Source organism: Castor canadensis, chromosome 3, assembly GCF_047511655.1.
Source record: "Castor canadensis chromosome 3, mCasCan1.hap1v2, whole genome shotgun sequence".
Classification (NCBI taxonomy): Eukaryota; Metazoa; Chordata; class Mammalia; order Rodentia; family Castoridae; genus Castor; species Castor canadensis.
Genome location: NC_133388.1, coordinates 10,051,581 through 10,074,135, shown reverse-complemented (window position 1 = coordinate 10,074,135; position 22,555 = coordinate 10,051,581). Strand labels below are relative to the sequence as shown.

Here is a 22,555-nt window from a genome sequence, read left to right as displayed (position 1 = left end):
GGTGGCCTCCACCCCCATCACTACCCTTCAGAACCCAGCATCCTGGAGCCGGTGTCCAAGAACCTACTCAGGATCCTCCTGAAGCAGCCAGCTCCGTGTGGTTCCCTCCATAGAGCTGCATCTGCCTGGGTAGAAGATGCCTGTGGCCCACTTCCTGGATTGCAGGCGACCGGGTTTCTGGGGCTGTGCTATGGGGGTCACCTCAGGCCCTTGCACTGTGTTCTACTGCTCGGACGCTCCTGTGCACTTGCGATTCCTACAGACCCTCACATCACCTTGGCCTGGGGGAGGCCCCTCGTGGAAGGCAGGCTGTAAATGCTCCCTGAAGACCAGTGTGGCTAGGGACTGGCCAGAACCCTGCCTCCTGTAACCACTGTCCAGCTGGGACAACGAGCCGCGCCTCCCCACAGGTGTGTGCTGAAGCCTGGGTCGCAGAAGTGGTGGGACAGGGTCAGCCGCTGCTTCTCCCCCTCCAGCCTCATCCCGGGGGCCCAGTGCTTAGGATGGCCGGGGAGGCGGGGACGGGAGCGCCAGGCCCAGTCGCTTCTGCTGACGCTGGACATTTGTGGAGCAGCGACTGATTTCTCACGGTCTGGAGGCTATGAAGATGCGCGCAGCCTCTGGCTGCCACAGCCCGTGGCACAGGCGGACCCGCGCGGCGCTCGGCGTGGGAACCCGCGCCGCCTGCGCACTGCGCGCTGCGCGGACGACCTTCCCCGTCCGCAGGTCCCGCAGGCGCGGTGCGGAGCCGAGGAGCCCGCGCACGGCCAGACGCAGCGGCTGGCGCCCCGCGGTGGAGGCGGCCGGCATAGGCCCGCAAGCTCGCGGCTTCCTGCCCTCAGCCCCCACCCAGCTAGGGTGTCGGGTCGCGGGACAAAAAGAAGCCAGGCCTCCAGACTTCTCTGCGGTCTTGTCCCCAGGCACGGCTAAAAAACGCAGGTAGCGCAGGTGAGATGTGCTATAGACAGGAGCCAGACAATTCGTGTTCCCAAAGCAAAACACGTAGAGAGACTAAGGGAGCGGCTCGGGCCCCCTAACTGGGACACTAGTCTGGACCCATTATATTAAGAAGAGGGGGGGAAGAGAGGAGAAAGGAAAGTTTGAGAGGCTCTGAGGCTGCTGAATTAAAATTCAGACCCCAGAATTTCCTTAGCCTTGTAAGCTTTGTTTGGCCTTGCTGCTCTGTGCCTGTTTCCTTATTTGAATACACCTATTCTGATAGGTTTCTGCATGCGATTTTAAAGCTGGGAGGCAATGGAGCAATACATTTAACAGTGGGGAACTGAACCATTTAACTTTGGTTTTGTATGCTTGTCTGTCCAGTGAAAGCTGCATTGTTTCTTGCTTGCTGGAGAGCTGGAGATGACAGGGACCTGCCTGTCAGTTTTATTTATTCATTATCTATTATTTATTTATTTATGGTTCTGGGAATGAGCCCAGGGTATGCTAGGCAGGCCTAGCTCAGATGCATGTTAGTTCCTGCCTGTCTTAGCACTGAGCATGGGACAGGCTGGTGCTCTGGTGCATTTGTTGACTGAATAAGTGTGTGATGTAGACATATGCCCATCCTCTTGAAACACTCATTTAAGTAGGGAGTAATTTTAATTCTGCCCAAAGTAATTTTGATAATATGCAGAAACAGCTATAGGAGGGAGGGGACCAGCAGCCAGAGGAAAGGTAGCAGGCATCCTGGAAGATGTAGTCTCCATAGCAGGAGGGGTCTGGATGGGACCAAAGCCCCAAGGCAAGAGGTCCAGATGGACCTCCCATTTAGAAGGTTCAGCAGAAGGGAGGTGGGCAGGTAGTTGAGCCATGGCTGAGAGCCCTGAGCACTTGGATTTTATTTGCAGACAGTAGGGACCGGTGGACATTCTGAGCAGGAGAATGCTGGGATGGAAGTGGAGCTTCTGGAGAACCAGTGGGGGAGGAGGCAGAGCAGTAGGCTGTTGGGGTGCAAGGTGGTCCAGCTAGCTGTAAGTGGAGTATCTGGGAAGAGCAGAAGAAAGGCAAGCTGATCAGGAGTCCTTCTCTCCCCCAGCAAGGTTCACCTGTGCGTTCAAATATGCATGCATATGTACAGCAAAGATTCCCATTCTGAACATAGAAAGAGGAAACTGCCCAGCTCATTCTATGGGGTGATCATAACCTTGAACTAAAGCCTAGTAAGGAAAATGTGAAAAAGAGAAAGTGCAGGCAATCTCATCATGAAAAATAGATGCAAAAATCCTGCATAAACTGCATCTGGCCAAATAGAAAGAGGATACAACACAATGAAGCTGGGTTTTTCCCAGGAGTATAGGGTCTGTCCAGCATTGGAAAACACACCACAATCTATCACCTTAACAGAAAAAAGTAGGTGGCCTCCCATCCTCTCTCTCTCTGACTGCAGGAGAAAATTTAAGAGCTAGTTAGGTGCTGGTGGCTTATGTCTGTAATCCTCACTACTTGGGAGACTGAGATAGGGAGGATGAAGGTTCAAGGCCAACCCACTGAGACTCCATAGCAAAATGGACAGCAGGCATGGCTCAAGCAGTAGAGTGCCTGCTTTGCAAATGTGAAGTCCTGGGATCAAACCCCAGTACCACCAAAAACAACAATAACAAAAAAAAATTCAAGAGCAAAATAGAATGGAAGGAGCTTCCTTGCCCTGACAAAACTAGCTAAAAAACCCCAGAACAAACATCCAGTAGAGTGGTGGACCACAGACAGCTTTCTCTGTGAGAATGGGAACATGACAAAGATGCTTCCAGTATGGCTTAAGTGGGCCTAAAGAACCTGGCCAGGGCAGTAAGGCAAGGAGAAAAAAAAGGGAGGAGGACTGGTATATAAAGATGTGAAAGGAAAAGTCAAAACTGCCACTATTTAGAGTGGTAGAGCCTTTGCCTGGCATATGTAAGAGGGCCTGGACCCATCCCCAGTAACACACACACACACATTGGTAGGTAATGAGTTAAAGCAGTTGTGGAAATGCTCCCTTGCCTTCCCCCACGACCACTCTCCTGACAATAAGCCAGCACAAGAAAAACAAAAGCTATTAACTGTCACATCGAAGGCCCTGACTTCTTCACTGCAGGATGGAGGGACGAGTCCTGGGCCCTCCCTCCAAAGCCTTTTTGGAGGAACTGAGATTTGAATTCAGGGCTTCAAGTTGCTAGGCAGGCACTCTACCACTTGAGCCATACTCCCAGTCTTTCCTCAACTTTTCTGGAAAGAAGCACCCAGTGGGCCTGGTACACTGGAGGCCAGGTCCATGGTCGCGTTCTTCCCAGCCTTTTGCCCATGTTCTGTCTCCTGTACTGCTGCTGGGCCACCAGCTATCCCTGGCCTTCTGTTGGACCAGCTCCTAATTCCGAGCCTAGCCCTGAGTGGGTCCCCAGAGTGTCACTGCCCAGCAAACCCCTGTGCCAGCTGTAACACACCAGAGTGGCAGAAGAACCTATCCACATAGTAAATGTTCACACAACCTGCCAGGCCTGGCTAGAGCCTGGTTTTCCCAACCAGACTGAGCACTGGCTGGCTCTGGCAACACACAGGATAAGAGACCCTGCCCCTTAGCGTGGCTCATAAGCTTCCCTGCAGGTTGATGACTGACCTTCCAACTAATGACTTCTTCTATGAGGTCAGCCATCAGCCTCCCCACCTAAGAGGCTCATCTTGCTGTATGCTCCTTGGGCCACAGGGTCCACACCCTGATCCCAAGCACACATGTGAAGGTGTCTCCACAGAAGGTCTAAGTGACCAGGTGGACTGGCCAGGAGAGGAGTACAGAATCAGCAAGTGCCCATGGTGTGAGTGCTGCTATGGGAGCCAGGCTCCAGCCCAGCAGTGGCCCAGCAGGTGCTTCTCCAACAGCTGGGACAGACCTTTTCTTTGCTGCCTTGGGTGTCAGGCTTATGGCTTCTGGACTCTAGGACTTACACAAGCAGCCCTGGGTTCTCAGGCCTTCAGCCCTAGACTGAGAGTTACACTACAGCTTTCCTGGTTCTGAGGCCTTTGGACTTGGGCTGAGCCATGCCTCCAGCATCCCGGGGACGCCTCAGTCACCATGATAACATGGCGAATCCCCTCCTATGTCTACCCACATCTCCTACTGGTCCTGTCTCTGGGGAGTCCTGACCACAATGCCAACAAGGAGGAAGGACAGTCCCCACTCTGTCCCATAGTTCCTTCTACTATGAGGCCAGCACTTAACATGCAGCAGTGAAAGCAAAGAACGTGAGTTCTGGGCAGGGGTGTGGCAGGCAGGCACTGGGGAAGTCAAAAGGGCCCTGGTCAAAGTACCAGCAGTTCCAGGGCTCAAACAGCTCCACTAGCTTTGCCCTGACCCAGGTCTTCTGCTGCATTTCTGTCACAGGCAGAAGGCAAAGCCCAAGCAGGCTGGAAGCCATGCAAGCCTAGGCTGCTGGGCCCATTCTTTGCCATGTGGCATCAATTTCTTTTTTGCTATATGCTCTTTGTCCCAGTTAACTACCAGTGTCATTAGCACACGTTATGGGTCATTTTAAAGGCAGACAGTGTGTCTGATGCTGACAGAACAATCACCTGGCAGTCACCTCCGGGGAAGGAATTGGCCTCATCTGCCTCACTGAGCTCTCCAGGCAGCACATTGGAAGGGAACAGCCCTGACTGCTTTCACAACCTGCAGCAGGCTGACAGATCTGAGTCACTACCTGTGAAGAAGGCCTATAAATTTGCCCTGTCAGGACAGAGGCAGCCCTTCCTTACTGGAGTGGGGTTTGTGGGATCAGAACCTTGTGACACCAACCAGCAACTCAGTTTCACATTGGAAGGCTACCAGTTAGCCTTTGCAGGTCAGTAAGAGGCCTAATTTCGAGCAGGAAGTGGCCGCAACAGCCTAGTTCCACCCCTCCCTAAGGGGGACTGTGGTGCACAGGGACCTGAGAAGACACAGGTCAGAGAGTAGCTGTTTAGGAGGGAGCAGGGATGCAGGGAGGCTTCACATGAGGAGACTCATGCTAAGGCCCCAAGTGAGGGTGTCTGAGTGAAGGGCTACTGGTAGAGTCAACAGCTTGTGGCACAGTTGAGGGGGAGCTGGGAAGAGGAGCAACAGGTGGCCTGTGGGGGTGCAGGAAGGGGAATGCCGCAGGGCCTCCACCTTCCCTCCACCCTGTCAATTGTTTTCTCTTCTGTGAAACACATTTGTGGGGATTTTGAGCAGGGAATTCTATGAGCTGTATGGTAGTTCCCTGGGTTGTGGGGTGAGCGAGGGGCAGAGTGGAGGGAAGGGGCAGGCCAGGGCATGCCACCAAGAGGAGCATGGGAAGCCAGCTGCACTTTGTGCTATAAACTCTTAAGAGCTATTGCAGGGCACCAGGAGCTGAAGCAGTCACTGGATGGGCTGGGGATTCAGGAGTGGCTGACCTATGGGAAAAAGCCCAAGCCAGGAAAGTGGGGATCTGGAACCTGCCAGTTGCACTGGCAAGTTTCAGAATGTGCAGCTGCTCAGTACCCAGGGAAATCAACCCAACCAGGGCTGTGACCACCTCCTCCTGCACCCAGGAAACAGAAGGCACTCCATGAACTTGCTTACCGGAAAACAATAGGAAGGCTAATGCCTTACTTCATTCTCCAAAACTGGCTATCTCTTTGGTGGGAGTCAGTTCATGCCCAGAATCTCAGGGATTGGCAGGGGGAGTGAGGGGGGCCTCAGAAATAGTTCTCATCCTCCCAAGATCTATTCCCTCCTCCCTTCCCCAGAAAAGGAGTGGAACCAAGGACTAGTCACAGGGATGGGGGAAAGGGACCTGGCTTGTTCAGGCAGTAGGAGGACAAAGGCCATCCCTAGTCTGGTCCAGTGGTGGGGAAAGGGAGGACAGGTGAGTAGGTTCAGCTCAAGGTCAGGGCAGAGCTCCAAAGGAGCTGGATTTCCCCAGCCTTGGGTGAGAGCTGTTCTATATAAGATCTATGCAAAGAAGAAAAAACTTGGCTGGAATGTTCCTAGGGGGTAAAGATCCAAAGCACAACCTATCTACCTGGCTCTATTAATAACATTTAAAGCCAAGGACAAAGAACACATGTGAAATCTATACATTAACACTTTGCTAGGAGGGAGGAGGGAAGTAAAGCAGGGTGGGGAAGGATGGAAGATATATGGGGAGAGGACAAGAAAAGATGGCAAACTTGGAAAGATTAGGAGTTGGGAGGGACAAGATGCAAAAGAAGGTAAGAGGGAGAAGAAAAGAGTGCTGAAGAGGAAAAAAGGGAGAGAACTCCTGGGCCGCACAGCTATAGTCAAACAAAGCCCATGAGATAAGAGGAGAGATTTGGTCCTTCTCCTGCAAATAAGAACTCTGTTGAGCTTACTGTAAAGATATACACACTTCCGGAAGCTCTAAGTCACTGTAGCAGCTGGAAGAGCCTACATGCAGTTCTCACTCTGCTCCTTCATGACCCAGGTGTGAGCTGCCCAGCCTGGCTTCTTTGCCTCAGAACGATGAACTCTTATTGAACACACGTGCTGGGAGTTCCAGTTAAGTTTCATCTCTCATTCTTTATTCTCTGCCATGCCTTGCCTAAGGTAATAGTAATAGTTTGTCAGTGTGTCCCTCCTGAACCTTTCTTCAGGCTCACATATGAACAAAGACAGACATGTGTGTGTGCTCAGCACAGTTCAAAGCCTGAAGCTGCCTGTAACACACTCTGGGAGAATTAAGTGACTCAAGAGGACAGGGTCAGGTAGTGCTAGAAGGCTGGGAGGGCAGCATCTGATGTGAAAGTTGAAGGAACAAGTGTCTTAGGAAGACCTCCCAGAGAGCAGGCAGGGCAAGGAGGGAGGAGGCACCTTTGGGCTTTGGTCCATAACATGGAGTGACTCCAAGATAGACACCTGGCAGAAGAACTGTGGCTGATGGAAGGCTTTTGAGTGGAGGAAAATGGGGGCCACAGAGCTTACTTAAGATGACCAGAACTTGTCAGGGTGAAGGGATGGACCAGGGCAGAAGCTCTTGCAGTTCACCAGATGACTTGAGTGGAGTGCCTAGGTGTCAAGGGGCTATACATAAGCAGTTCAGGAGTCCCTTGACTTCCACCCTGGCAGTCAATTGTACACACCAGATTGCCTCTGGACACTTGCGCCTCCAGCGTCTGCATCCTTCCCATCTTAAGAGGCTCAGGAAAAGGGGCTGATACCCAGGAACCTGCTTACCACAGAGCACCAGCAGAGGGCTGCCACTTGCTTTTTTGGTCTCCTGCATTTTGGAAGGGGGGGCACATGTGGGCAAACCAGACTGATCACTCCTTTTTTTTTTTTTTTTCTTATCACTCCTTTACAATACAGTGAAGAAAGGCCCAGGGCTATGTCAGCAGTGACTCGTCACGGAATAGTTTCAGAGGTGAACAAGGCCACCTCTGGCCTTGTCTAATGTTTCAGATAAGAAGACACAGGGGGTGGGAAGTTCTAGAACTTACTCTTTAGCTATGAGGGAAGCAAGGAAATAGAAGTAGATAGAGCACTTTAATTCAGTTAACCGCAAAAGTCAAGTCAGGCACTTCACTGTGTGATTAGGTTTAAATAGGAACCAGCTTCCAGTTTGTAACTTTTCCTTCTCTGTAATATTTCCTTCTCAATGTTATAGTTGACTAAAGTAGTCAAAAGACCCGATACAAAATGAGAAATGGGAGAAAACAAAACAAATTCAAAGTAGACACATTGTCTTCCACAGCTTTCTTCCTTTTCTTATCATAAAACACAAGTAAGTCAGGTGCAGGGGCTCATGCCTATAATCCCAGCTACATGATAGGCAGGGTCCTGATTCCACCCCAAATGGGAAAAAAGTTAGTGAAACCCCATCACAACAACAAAAACCCTGGGTGTGGTAGTGCACCTGTCATCCCAGCTCTAAGGAAAGATAAGTAGGAGGATTACTGACTCAGGCAAAAATAACCAAAGTGAAAAGGGCTGGGGGCACTGGCTCTAATAGTAAAGTATCTGCCTAGCAAGTGGGAAGCTCTGAGTTCAAACCCCAATACTGCTAAAACACATAGACTTAAAAACATGTATTTGCACATCGATGTTCACAGCAGAACCATTCACAATAGCTAAAGCATGGAAACAATTGTGTCCACTGATGAATAAAGCAGAATGTGGCTTATGCACAAATAGAATATTATTCAGTCTTAAAAAGGAAGGAAATTCTGACACCTGCTATAACACAGAGAACTGTGAGGACATGATGCCAAGTGATCTAAGTCAGTTACAAAAAACCAAATGTTATATGGTCCTGTTTACTCAATAAATGAGGTCCCTAGAATAGTCAAAACCAGACAGAAAGTAGAATGGTGGTTGCCAGGGGCTGAGAGAAATGAAAAGGGGGAGTTATTGTTCAATGGGTAGAGTTCAGAGTTTTTCTTTCTTTCTTTCTTTTTTTTTTTTTTTGCAGCACTGGGCCTTGAACTCAGGGCCTCACTCTCGCTAGGCAGGTGCTCTTATTGCTTAAGTCACTCCAGGGGTTATCCTTTTCGTGTGATGGTTTGTTTTTGAGATAGGGTCTCAGAAACTACTTGCCCAGGACTGGCTTCAAATCATGATCCTCCTGATCTTTGCCTCCAGAGTAACTAGGATTACAGGCGTGAGCCATTGGTGCCCAGCTAATTCAATTTTTTTGTTCTTCTTTCGGTTTTGGTTGTTTGAGACAGGGTCTCTGTAGGCATCCCAGGCTAGCCTTGAGCTCACAATCCTCCTCAGCTTCTGAGGGATTAAGGCCTGCACCACCATGCCAGCTTTATATTTCCAGTTTTACAAGAAAAGAGTTCTGGTGATGGAGAGTGGTCATGGCTACACAATAAATGAACGTGCTTAGCACCATTTAAAAATGGTTAAGATGGAAGTTTTGTTAGGTGGATTTTATCACCATAAATTTTTTAAATGCCTGTTTGAAGGGTAGGCATAGTGTAATGCCAACTAAGCAAAAGGTATAGGTAAGAAGACCACACTCCAAGGCCAATCCTGTACAGACAGGAGACCCTATCTGAAAAATAACTGAAGCAAACAAGGACTAGGAACATGGTTCAAGTAATAGAGCACCTTCTTATTAAGCTTGAGGCTCTGAGTTCAAACCCCAGTACCACACATACACAAAATCACATGTTTGATACAGTACTCACAAAAGTTAAAAAAAAAAAAATTCCAAATCTTTTTTTTGGAGGTACTGGGGTTTGAACTGAGGGCCTCAAGCTTGCTAGGTAGGCGTTCTACACTTGAAACACTCAGCCAGCCCTTTTTTTGTATTGGGTATTTCCCAGATTGGGTCTTGACAATTTGCCTGGGCTGACCTCAAACTGTGATCCTTGTGATCTCTGCCTCCCCAGTAGCTAGGATTATAGGCATGAGCCACCAGCACCCGACCCCAAATCTTAAATTTCCAGAAGCAAACTACACTGTTTTAAATGTTTTTTTTCGGTGGTACATGGGTTTGAACTCAGGGTTTCATACTTTCAAAACAGGTGCTCTATCGCTTCAGCTACACCTCCAGCCCAGTTTTACACATATTTACTTCCCAATTTTTTCCTATACCTTTCAAAACCAAGCTGAGATTATATTATATACACAAGTGTCCTACATTTTTGCTTAATCATAATACTTTTTAGGTCACCAGGCTCTTACAAAACCTATAGTTTTTTAATATTCCACAGGGATACAACATAAAGTTTTCAAGAAGAAACATTTTAGACATACAGAAGAGTAATGACCCCTTGGCTCCTCATGCGTTCTCAGTTCCAGGAGGGACTTTCTGACTGGGTAATGTGTGTCAGTTTGGGTCAGGGGTAGGTGCTGGAAAGCTGCTGACACTGCAACAATAGCTTACACAGGAAGCCCAGTGGCAGAAGTGAATTCAGGCTCCACAGCACCTGATAAATGACTCATAGCTCTTAGCCTTTTCCTGACAGCCATTGGGTAGCTGCTACAGCTCTAAGCATCACAGAGTGTCTGGGCAGGAAGGAAGAGGGGCTGTCTTCTGCTGAGGTTTTGTCTTTCTTTGGTTTTGGTGCTAAAGGCTGAACCAGGGGCTCATACTGAGTTGCTCCTACAGTCTGGTTTTATCTTTTCATTAGGGAAGAAAAGCTTCTAATCACATCCTGTCCCTTTGCGTTTCACTGGTCAGGTTGGGTCACATCCTCCTTTACTCCTCAAACCCACCTCTGGCTAAAGGCATTAAGATTACCTTGACTAGCAGGTCTGATTCACACCTCCAGCTAAGGTAGATCCTTCCCCCACCTAAGAGATCACAAGATTTCTACCCTCAGGCTAGGGGTGTAGCTTAGTGGTAGAGTACATACCTAGCATCTTGAGGCCCTGAATTCCATCCCCAGCACTACCAAAAAATAAAAAAAGATTTCTACCCTTTACCTGAAAGGGAAAAAGGGGCTCTGTAAGGAGGGAATATTGTTTGTTGGGTAAGGACAAAGGGACAGCCATAGGGACCTCACATTTTTCTAAGCAAATGCTCACATATACTGGTGTTAGTCACTTTGCATTGCTATGACAAAATACCTAAGAAAATAGGAGGGCTGGGAGTGAGGCTCAGTTGGTAGAGGATCCTGCCTATCAAGAGGCAAGAACTTGAGTTCAAACCTATCACAAACAACAACAACAACAACAAAACCCTTAAGAGAGGAGTAAGGATTTACTGTGGTCATGGCTCCAGCCCATGGTCACTTAGCTCTACTGTTTCTAGGCCCATGTGTGATGAGGCAGGACATCATGGTGAGGAGCATGTGGTAAAGCCAAGTGGCTCACCTTACAGCAGACAGAGAGAGGGAGAGGGAGAGGCTGGGGGGAAGGTCAGGGACAAGTTACACCTTCAAAGACACCACTCCCCCATCACATTCCACCTCCTAATAACCCATTCAGCATGAACTCATCAGTGGATTAAGCCACTGATGAGGTTAGTGACCCATGATCCAATTACTTCTCAATATCATCACTGGCTTGGGACCAAGCCTTCAACACATGAGCCTTTTGTGGGGACAGTCCGTATCTAAATACACACATACATGCATTTAGCATACACACACATGCTACATACAGTAGTATATTCAACCACTTTCACTAGGTTGCTTTTAGAAGGTATTTATGATATATGATTGCTATAATTTGGGTCTGAAAGGTAACCCAAAGATGCATGAGTTAAAGGATTAGTCCCTAGTTTGGTGCTATTGGAAGGTGGGCCCTAGTGGGAGGTCTTCTGCTCTCTTCCCCTCCCTCTCTGGTTCCCTGCAGCTTGGTCTATTACCCATATTCCACACCATGATGTGTTACCTCATCACATCTCCAAAAGAATGGCGCTACATGGACTCTGTAACTCTAAGACTAAATAAACCAATAAACCAATAAATCTTTTGTCTCTATGAGCTGATTATCTCAAGAATTTGTCAAGTAACAGCTGACTAATATAATTAACACAAGTTTAAAAGTATCCCAGAAACTGTCTTACCAGACCACACATCTAACTGTTCCTAAATCATGCGATGCAGTTGACAGCATCTAGAATTCAAGGCTGTGCCAGCGGCACGGGTTCATGTTTGTGCTGGTAACAATGCCTAGAAAATGGTAAGGGCTACATGAGAGTTAGCTGCTATACAATTAAGCTGGTAGGAAAACAAATATGATGGATAACAGTCAACACCTCCCCCACCTCAGGAGGTTCCTAGGACAGATCTGTCTAGTAAGATTTACTTATTAATTATGGAATACATTGAATGTTAAATTTGGATCCTAAGAAACAACCATTCAAATATAGGATGGAGAAATGTGATTTAAAAGCTATACAGGTGTGAAGGCAAGTAGTAGCTAATTTGTAACACTAATTTTTTTTTCTTCTCCAATGCTGGGGTGGAACCATGCTAAGCTCCTAGTTTGCAACCCTGAACACTGAAAGAGATGAGCACAATGAATCTTGACAACATGAACTAACTACTGGTCACACTACCTAATGCAGGTAGAAGCCAAAATTGTAATAGTTTTGTTCTCTCATCTAGTAAGCTTTGCATCTAGAGCTCAATGATTTGAAAGCAAAAAAAAAAGGGATGAGAAGAGTCAAGGGAAATTACTACTGAATGGTTAGATGTGTGAGTAAGCTGAAACATCCCTGTCTACCTACAGCAAAGCTAGGAGTATAGTTCAGTGATAGTGCTTGCCTTGCATGTGTAAGACCCTGAGTTCCATTTCCCCTACCAAGAGAAAAGAAAAAGCATTTATTTACAGGAAACAGCTTTTATATAGAGTTCCTCTTGGTCATAGTTGGTAGCTGTGACAGAAGTTTACTCGTAAGACTTTTACTTTAGGAGAGCTGGATGGAAGACTATGGCAGCTTCAACTGAGCAGGTCAAAACAGGATTATCTTCCCAAAGCACAGTCCTGAAACTTCAAGGATTTCCCCAGCAATAACTACCTTTGGAATATGTTTTTGAGAAAGTGATTAGAAACAGACATCATTTTCACATAGTCTGGGGCAAGCCATTCTTCATTTTCCTTTTATAAAGTAATTCCAAGCTAATGATTTTTCATGGTGTTTGAAATGAACTTCTGAGAACTGCATCTAATTTCCACATATTTTATTTGCTAACAAGTGTGGAAGTTTCTATCACTCAAAAGATCTTTGATTGTTTTTTTTTTTTTTTTTTTTTTGGAGATACTGGATTTGAAATTAAGGCTTTAAGGCTTTCTGCTTGCTAGGCAGGTACTCTACTGCTTAAGCCATACCTCCAAGCCTAAAAGTATAGGCCAGGCTGCTCTTGAACTCATGGTTACCTCACTGGTTACCAGCATGTGCCAACACGACAGGCTCAAAAGATATTAAGGACAAGTAAGTTCAGAGCTTCCAAAAGGTCTGATTCCTTTCAGACTCTGGCAACACGGTTAGTCTTAGTGGTGAAGTACTTTCACACCCTCATCAAACCCCACACCTGTAATTACAGCTACTCAGGAGGCGGAATCAGGAGGATCCCAAGTCTAGGACTGCACAGGGAAAGGTGGTGGAGAAATCCCATCTGAAAAACAAAACTTAAAAGAAGAGATAGGGGCATGACTCAGGTGGTAGAATGCTTGCCTGGCACGCACAAGACCCTGAGTTCAATCCCCAGGACAGGGGTGGCTGGAGTAGGAGGGTGTTTCCCTTAACACTTAGTATGTTCCAGGCCCAGCGCTCAGAACCATGGAGATCTACAAAAAGAACCTGGCATCAAGAGTCAAGCCTACCATCCTAGCTTCTTGTAAGGCAGAGATTGGGAGAATCATGATTCAAGGCCAGTCCAGGTAAAAGTTCACTAGACACCATTTCAACCAGTAAAAGAAGCATGTGTCTGTCATTTCAGCTACTCAGGAAGCATAAATAGATGAAATGTAGTCCAGGCTGGCCTGGGCATAAAGCAAGACCCCATCTCAAAAATATCAAAGCATAGGCTGGTGGAGTGGCTCAAGTGGTATGTTCAACTCCCAGTACCACCACCAAAAAAAAAAAAGAGAAGAAACACCCCTGCCCTCAGAAGCTAACTGTCTCAGTTCCAATAAGATAAGGCCCCACATGTCCAGAATTGGGCTGTGGTAACAAGTGGTAAGCAAGACACTGTCCTCAATCAAGAATCTGTGGTTCTGTAAGAAAACAGAAACATCAATTGGCAAGTATAATGTAAGCACAACTGTAGCACTTTGGACAGAGTGCTATGGAAATACTCTTTCAAGAAAAGCTACCTGGAAATGTCATCTGAGCTGTCTTGGGAGGGGAGAGTTGAAGGAAATGGAAAAGGCTGTGTAGACAAGGGTATGCACTATCTGCAGGCAGCAGAAGGATAAGCAATGAGGCTGGAGGCCTTGTTCACGTTTTGCTAAGGAGCTGGTCTATCCTGAAGTCCTTGGAAGGCCCAGATAAGCTTGACCAGGAGAGCAAATGGTCATGCATTAATGCTAGAAAAATTTAGGTCTTGGAGGTAGATTGGAAGTAGGTGGAGAAGCTGGTTGGCAAATGTTTAGGTGAGAGAGAGAGTCAGAGCTGCATGAGGACAGTAACAGCAGAAATGGACAAGAGTTGGGTTTGGGAAAAATTTAGGAGATAACCATACCAGGATTTGGTTACTCATGGGGAATTTGGGAAAGAAAGGAGTAAAAGATGGCTTCCAGATTTTGGTCATGGGCAAGTGGGCATGAGTGGAAAAAGGAACCACTGACAGGAAAGAGGTTCAAGGCAGAGGGAAAGGGAGGCTGAGGTAAGGCACACCCAGTGCGAGATGCCTGGGGACATAAGTAGAGTGCTAGAGAACAGTGGGACATGTGCTTAGAACTGGGGATAGCCCAGACTAGACAGAGGTTTGGGAATGGTCAGCATGCACATGGCATGCTGATCCTGAGTGGATCAGATGACCTAGGAGAGCATGCAGAACAAGGAGAAGACACAAGTGAGAATGGAGACGAGCCGAGGTGGGAATATCAGGGATAGAGCAGCACTTGGTGTCAGGTACAAGGGAGGACATGACACGAACTGGCTGACAGTGTGTCTCACAGACTGACAAGAGACCATAGAGACTGGGATCTCAGGAACCTTACCTGGGAACGAAGTGAGGCAACAAGACACTGATCAACAGAAATCTTGTTTTTCTGAGAAAATTAACCTGAAGGAAACCACCAGTAGCAAGGGAAAAGAGGCAGGTCCCCAAGAGAAGGTAAGTGACAGTGGGGGAATATGAATGAATGAGGGGCTAGAGTGCATGAACACAGGTAGAATGTGGGGTTAGCTGGAGCAGCATTATGGCTTGAAAAAGGCTAATTCATGGGGGAAATGGGTACAACTGGCATTTAAAAAGATGAAATCTGATCCTTCCATACATATATACATATACATGTGTATGTGCGGGTGTGTGTATATATATATATATATATAGTTTTTTTTTTTAAGATGGGGATTTCACCTATGTGCCTGGGTTGGCCTCAACTTACAATTTTATGGGCTCAACCTCCTGGGTGCTGGGATTACAGGTGTGTACCACCACACTAGGCTCTCCAATTTTCTTGAAGTAGGAATCCATGGAATTGGGCTACCCAAGGGAACTGGGAAGATGGACACAACAGATTTGTTAAGAACTTGCAGGAATGTAATCTGGAGAATTTGCTGAGCAAAATGGTGGAGGGAGGTAAGGTAGGACAAGGAAAAGTGAATTTCCTTTTTCTTTCTTTTCTGTGGTGCCTGACACATGCTAGGCAACTGGTCTTCCACTGAACCCCACCCCCACCCCCAAACAATCTGTAAGTGTCAGCAAACACTTAGTTGGAGGCATGACTAAGCTATGGCAAAAATCTACATACAGGAGCATGTTTCTTCCAGCAGATCCCAGGATTCCAGAAGTAGAGAGACAGAGGTAGGTTGATCCAAGGATGCATGATCAGAAGCTGAGGATGTTGGTGATTACCAGGGATTTCTAGTCTAGGAAAGAAAGAGAGGGATTATAGAGTCTTGGGCCAAAATAAAAGGAGAGCAGGGAGAAAGTATGAGAAATGAGGACGACAGGCTGTTAGGCGTTTGAGATTCTGGATATTATGCTGCTCTTTTATCTCCTAATTGCCTTCCAAAGGCTCCGCTCCTAAACACCATAATCAGTTTAAGTTTCCACCCTCTTACTAACACAATGGGGACCAATTTTTTTATCTTTTTTATTAGCATATGTTAATTGTATAGAAAGCTTCCATTGTGATTTCCATGCATGTATATAATGTATTTGATCAAATTCACCCTCTATTACTTTCTTAACCCCTCCCTCCTTTTAAAACAATTTTTAGCAGTTTTCATTATTCTATTCTCATACATGTGTATGAAGTACTTAGATCATATCCCTCCTCCCCCCTTCTGCTGGTTCCCTGCCCCAAACAGTTCCCCCCATTTTGCACTCATTCTTTTTTTTTTTTTTTTTAGGTCTAGATTCTACATGTGAGAGAGAACATACAGTGTTTGTCTTTCTCAGTCTGGCTTATTTCACTTAACATGATGATCTCTATCCATTTTCCTACAGGCAACATAATTTCATTCTTTATGGCTGATTAATACTTTGCTGTATATATACACCACATTTTCTTAATCCATCAGTTGATGGAAACCTAGGATCAAGATATGGTAGCTGAAAGAGTTGAAAATGACGGTAGCTGGAGTTGTAAAGGTCAAGTATGAAGAGGCTGCGATGACTAAACAGCTTAGGTGAGACAGAAGACTATAGATGGAACACCAGGCCTTCAATGACATAGGAGGGCCTTTTGTATGACTTGGTCTGAAAAATCACTAGGAAAAGAGTCAGGCACTCCATAAGTGCATTCTGACCATAATGGTGATGCAATTTAAGCAAAAGTAGTGCACAGACGCTTCTAGTCCACTCTGCAGGTAGTAAAGAGTATGACATAATTTTGTTTTTGAGATGATGTCTTGCTGTGTTGCACAGGCTAACTCCTAGGCTTGAGCAAATCTGTTGCCTTAACTTTCCAAGAAGCTGGGACTAATAGTAGGCCACTATGCCTGGCTTCAAAATTATGAATATAAAAGTCTTTCCTTTTCACCCCCATCCTTTAATTTCCATGTTTAAAACCGTACAAGACACAGAAAGGAAAGAACTGTAGGATGGGTAGCAATTCCATACTAGTATGTGGTTCATGAGATGTAGAAGAGAGACTGATGTGCCTCCCTCTTTCCTTGTCTCACAACTCTGGACTGTTTCCTTGTGTCACCTGTTGAACTCTACCAATGACAATGACCTCATGAAGTCCTCTTGGATTTGCCCTCTCCAGCTAAAGCACATCTGTAACCCAAGGGAAAAATAAATACCAGTAAGACTCTAGCAGCTCAATCTTAAGATATAGAAACACTTCCACAAGAAGTCTAATGCTGAGAAGCTGATCGACACAAAAAACTGTAATGCAAGTCATTTATTCCCTTTTTAATATATAGAAATCTACCTAGCTCAGAGAGATTAAAAATTTATCACTGATACAGTTGTATCTCTTAAACTCTTGTCCACATGCATTAGACCCCAATTTGCCACTGCTCAAAGGCAAAGCACAGACACCAAGCTGGACAGGTGGGCAGGAGCCAGCTCACCCAGAATAAGGCTGGGAAGGAAATGGAACCAGTCTAGGAACATACCAACACGCTGCCTTGTAATACCTCTGTGTACATTCAATTTCACTTCTGATTTTCAGAAGGCTGGCATTATAATTCCTGTTTTATAAGAGGACATAAAAAAACTGAAAAGTTATAAGCCTTTTCTAATGGTCACACAGATGATAAATGACAGAATCAGGTCCTGGCCCCAAATTTTTATGACTCCACAGCCCGCTCTTCCACTTACTGGTTTTGTGGCCAAGTACCTCTTGCAGCTGCTCTATCTTTCAAGGCTTGGAACGCCAAAATGATCTTTTTTTTTTTTTTTTTTTGGTGGTGGTGGTGGTGATGGGACGTAGGGTCTTGCACATGCTAAGCACCACAACTGAGCTACCTCCCCAACCTGATTCTCATTACTAACCCTCAAGTTCAGGTGGGAACACTGAACAGGAATGCCTCATGAAAAATGAATAAAAATTTAAAAGTAGGACTTGATGTTAGTAACCAACTGCTGAGAGAACCTCAGCTGTTCTTTGTGACAGTTTCAGTGAAATAGTTTGTTAATTTTATTTATTTATTTAATTTTCAGTATTGGGGTTTGAACTCAGGACCTACACCTTGAGCCACTCCACCAGCCCTTTCTGTAGTGGATTTTTTTCGAGATCGGGTCTTCCAAACTACTTACCCAGGTTGGCTTCAAACTTGGCCGGGTGCCAGTGGCTCACCTGTAATTCTACTGCTTGGGAGATCTCAACGCCCCACCTCCAAAAATAACCAAAGCAATATGGACTGGAGGTGTTGCTCAAGTGGTACAGCACCTGCTTTGTAAACACAAAGTCCTGAGTTCAAACCCCAATCCCACCAAAAAAAATTACAAACTAATCAAATAGCTTATTTTATTTTTCACATAGAAGTCAATACTTTTAAAGGCTGTTTTGCAGCCAAATACTAGGTTAGGCACTTAATGTCCTCTTCAACTTTCAGGTCACAGCTAAAATGTTCCTTCCTCATGGAGGTCTTTACCTTACCAGACTAGGACTGATCCTCAGTCTTCTAACTGTTCATTTCTTCCTAGGACTTCTACAACTAAAAACTAGGTTAAGTACTTGCCTGTTAGCAGCCAATCTCCCCTCTGGCCTGCAGATTCCATGAAGACACACATGCCCATCTTGTTCACTACTGTACCTATACACTGGGCCTTGTGTGCAAGGCCCACTTACTTAGTGCTGGGCTCACTTACTCCCTATCAGAGTTACTGCCCACTCTCAAGAGAGAATGAGCTAATTCCCCTCCACATGAGCTCTTCCCACTCTACCATGCTAACTACCTCACACACAAATACATGTATAAGTTAACTCCCTGTAATTCTACATTGAGACAGCTGTGCAATCTTGTGTGGATACAAAAACTACTGTGAATTAAGGAATTTTCTACTCATTCTGTTCAACTGCACATTCCATATTCATTGGAATGGACAGACACAAATTTAGCTTTCTGGAGGGACACTGTACTAATGAAGTAGAGAAAAAAAAGGAAGCTAATTTATGACTAAAGATTTCAACTTTCCTTGTATCTGTTGGTAACAACCAGATTCATGCACCATGATAAACCACTCAGCCTAACAGAATTTGATGAAAGCCTTATAGTTTGATAGACATAATGTGGAAACTCACTATTAACAGGCGCAGTTAGGGTTCTTCACCCCAACTTAGACGCACTGATGGGAGGGAAGAAGCATCCTGTTAGCAGCCCAGGTTTCAAAGACGTCGCAACAAAACAAACAGACAAAAACCCTTATACTTTAGACACCTCTCTAAAACACACACCTATAGTTTTCCATGCAACTCCTATGGATCCAAACTAGGGATGATACTTTAAATGCAAACGTATTTTTCATCCGGATTTTTCTAACATTTCAATGGAAACCAGGGACAGATCTGAAGTAGAACAGGAGTCTCCTTCCTAAACTTACTTTGCAGGAGTCAGCTCCGTCACTACCTTCACTACCTTGCTAAGTGACCCGGAACTCATCTCCTCTCAGCTGGTTTCCTTGTCAGCAAAATGGAGAAAATGAACTAGATGCCCTGCCTAGCTCTAAAAATTTGAGTACCAACTTCCTACTTTAAGTACATACAAAAGAACTAGACATTAAGACTAATGAAAAATCAATTTTATGAGGCAGTCAAATTAGTTTGTGGTAAGGGGAAATTAGTATGAATTCATCGCTTGAATCAATCCCAATCTGTTAGAAGTAGAAATATGGTAGAATCAGATTTAATGGTCAGCCTTCCAGTTATCAATGAAGGACACAGTGGGGATGTAGTTCAGTGGTACAGTGCTTCTTAGCATGCATGAGGCCCTGGGTTCAATCCCCAGCCTTGCAAAATAAAAATAAATACAGGAGAACAGAGTTCTGAACAAAGCACAGACAAAAAGGAATCGGGCATCTCTTGACCGACATCCTTTACTCTTCTGTCCACTCCCACCCTCCAGCCATTTCACACTCATGCCTTCTTAAACCACAGGCTGTGAAATCCAAGTATGAGCATTTAATGGAAGCTTCAGAAAAAGGACCTTTGAGAAATGACACTAATTTCAGAGACATCAAAGGAACTGTTGCCTAACAGTCCACAACTTTGTCCTACTGTTGTCCTGGTCAGGTAGCCAAAGGACACCTTCTTCTCAGGATATCACCACATCTTCTCCACCATCAACAAGTTATGATTTTTTTCAGAGACTCTAAAAGGCTCTATGCAATTATCATACTTCCAATATTCTCCTTTTTTCTCTAGCTTGTGACATTGACTTTCCCAGTGAGAAACTTTGTAGAAAGTTGGAGCTTCTGAAATAGGTGAATGATGAAGAATTGGTTAAATGCCATCACACAGAACTCTCCTGTCTCAGTGCTTTGAACCTTATCTTGCTAAATGAGCCAAAAATCAAGTAATTAAGGCACTGAGCTGTTGACAGACAAGCCGAAGCTTTTGCTCAGATAGTTGGGAGGGAAACAGCATGTAAGTGCTGGCCTAAAAAATACCATTTAAATTGTGACAATAATAATTTCTCTTGGAACCAAAACACAAGGACTTCAAAGCTGGGTGTGGTGGTATACTCCTGTCATCCCAGCATCTGAGAGCAGAGGCAGAAAGATCACCAGTAAGAACACCCTGGGCTACACATAGCAAGATCCTGTCTCAAACCACCCGCCTCCTCCCCCCAAAAAAATTCTCCAGGAGTTCAGAGGAAACTCATTGCCCCAATGCAGTCTACCTAGACAGAACAGAGTAACAGCGGTGAAATTATCCTCACATGCAAAGTTATTTCCCCATCAACTACTACAGAGTGGGGAAGGTGAAATTAAAAAGCATTAAGTCACATAAAAATCCTCCAACTGTTTTTCACTTATGAAATATTTATGCAGTTTATAAGCTCTGAAGCCAGAAATTACTTAATTCAAGATTTGATTTGCCAAACTGTGTGGGTGCAGCACTCCAAAGGGGATTACTCAGGTTTTAAAACCCATTAGAGAAAATGATCTGATTTTTCACTCCTTACACTAATATGCTCAAAAATCAAGTTCATGTGTTCAATCCCCAGTACCACAAAAAAGAAAATTAATCTTAACTCCAATGCTGTTTAGAAGTAAGTAGAGACTAAATTGGTGAAATCACTAAAGTGATCGTTTTATTAGAATGCACAAACATTCCCCGCTTGTCTTAAGAAGCTGGGTCTAACATTGATACATTATGTGTTTAGAAAAACCAAGGGTCTCTACATGAACATGATTCCAACAGACAAGTTCCACAAATGGACAAGGGCTTTAAATCTTCAAAACGAGCACAGCAAGACACACCTTCCTAAGTTTTCAATTTTTCATGATTTTCTTAAGAAAATAAGGAGATCTTTATTTGTATTGTTTTAAACTGTCACGTCGAGCAAAAGGATAAATAAGAGCTAAACCACGGGGGCGGGGGAAAGGGGGGAGAAATGACCCCAACATGGTATGCACATATGAATAAAAGAAAAAAAAAAGAGCTAAGTCACTTTGCTGCAATACACCTATTCAAGACGGCTTTTAACTTGCTGCCGATTCCTACCGGGAAAGCTTAGGCTCTGTTGTAGCTGTAATATACAACACGGGGGAAAAAAAAAAGGCGGGGGGAGTTAATGAGGCAAATGCAAACGGTGGGCAAGAAGAGCACTTATGAAAGTGAAAACTAGGTGAAGACAGTGGCAAGGGAAACTGCCTGGACAGCGAAGAAAAGAAAGCTAGAAAGAAAAATTTCAGAGAATTATGAAGTAGCAGAATCCCACAACTAGAGCCGCTAAGACCATGCCGTTCTAAGACCCACGGGAAAACAGGTACTAACGGTTCCGTCTCAGGTTTCCGCGGGTCGCAAAAGAATAACGGACATCCTGCCAACGGTGGACCCCGGCTCCGCGCGCCGCTTCCGCCGGCCCGCAGCCGCCACCCACCCGCGCGGGGGACAGGGTACCCGAGGCGAGAATGTGGGACGCGCGGCAGGCCTTGTTCTCGCCGCCCGTCTTTGTCCACTTGGCTCTCTACTCACCCCGCCGCCAAAGCTCGCCAGAAGCCAGACGCCAAAACGAAACACCGCCCGACGCAAAAAAAAACCCCAGAAAACAAAAAACAAAGCACAGGTGTTTCTCGTCAAAGATTTTATTAGGGCGACGGGGTCGCCACGCGCGCGCCTGTCGCTCCCCGCGCACTCCTCGGTCAACCCACCAGCCCCCAACCCCGCGCCAGATGCCAACCCCCGTGCGCCGGGGCCGCGAGGACCGCTCACCGGCTTTCCAGGGTAGAGACTACAGCGGCGACGCCCCGCTCCCAAGAGTGGCCTTGGCCCCAGGCGGCAGTTTTATCTCGGGTGCACCGCAGAGGGCGAGTGGGGGGGCGCGCGACGCGGAGCGCCGGGCGGCGTCGGTAGTGGCGCCGCGTTGACGTCACGCGCCCCGGCCCAGGCAGCGCGCGTGGGGGCGCCCCGCCCCCTGTCCCAGCGGCCCCCAATCCGGGAGGAACCCGGGAGAGAGGGCGGGGCTATAGCCAAGAGTGGGGCAGTTCGATTGGCAGAGAGGGAGGAGCGAGGGTGCGAGCTAGCGAGTGGGAACGAGGCGGGGCGGGCCGAGGCCAGCACGGAAGTCTCGCGAGGCCGAGCCCGAGTGGAGTGTGGCGGCGGTGGCGGCGGCGAGATCTTGGCTTGGGTTGAGGAGTTGGTATTTGTGTGGAAGGAGGCGGAGGCGCAGGAGGAAGAGGGAAGCGGAGCGCCGGCCCGGAGGGCGGGAGGAGGCGCGGCCAGGGCGGGCGGCCGAGGCGAGCCAGGCGGGGAGCGGGACGAGCAGCGGCCGAGCGAGCGCGGGGCGCACCGAGCGAGGGAGGCGGGGAAGCCCCGCCGCCGCCGCCGCCGCCGCGGCCGCCGCGCCCGCCCCTTCCCCCGCCGCCCGCC

At 46.7% G+C, this 22,555-nt stretch overlaps 1 long non-coding RNA gene across 1 annotated transcript; it reads right to left on the bottom strand.

Annotated features, from left to right (window-relative positions):
* Positions 1-1,384: 1,384 nt before the first annotated feature.
* On the bottom strand, positions 1,385-22,495 carry LOC141421478 (uncharacterized). Its single transcript, XR_012446032.1, has 3 exons — positions 21,899-22,495; positions 15,314-15,431; positions 1,385-1,986 (listed from the first exon to the last, which is right to left on the bottom strand). It is a non-coding gene; the product is annotated as an uncharacterized lncRNA (long non-coding RNA).
* Between the last annotated feature and the right edge of the window lie 60 nt (positions 22,496-22,555).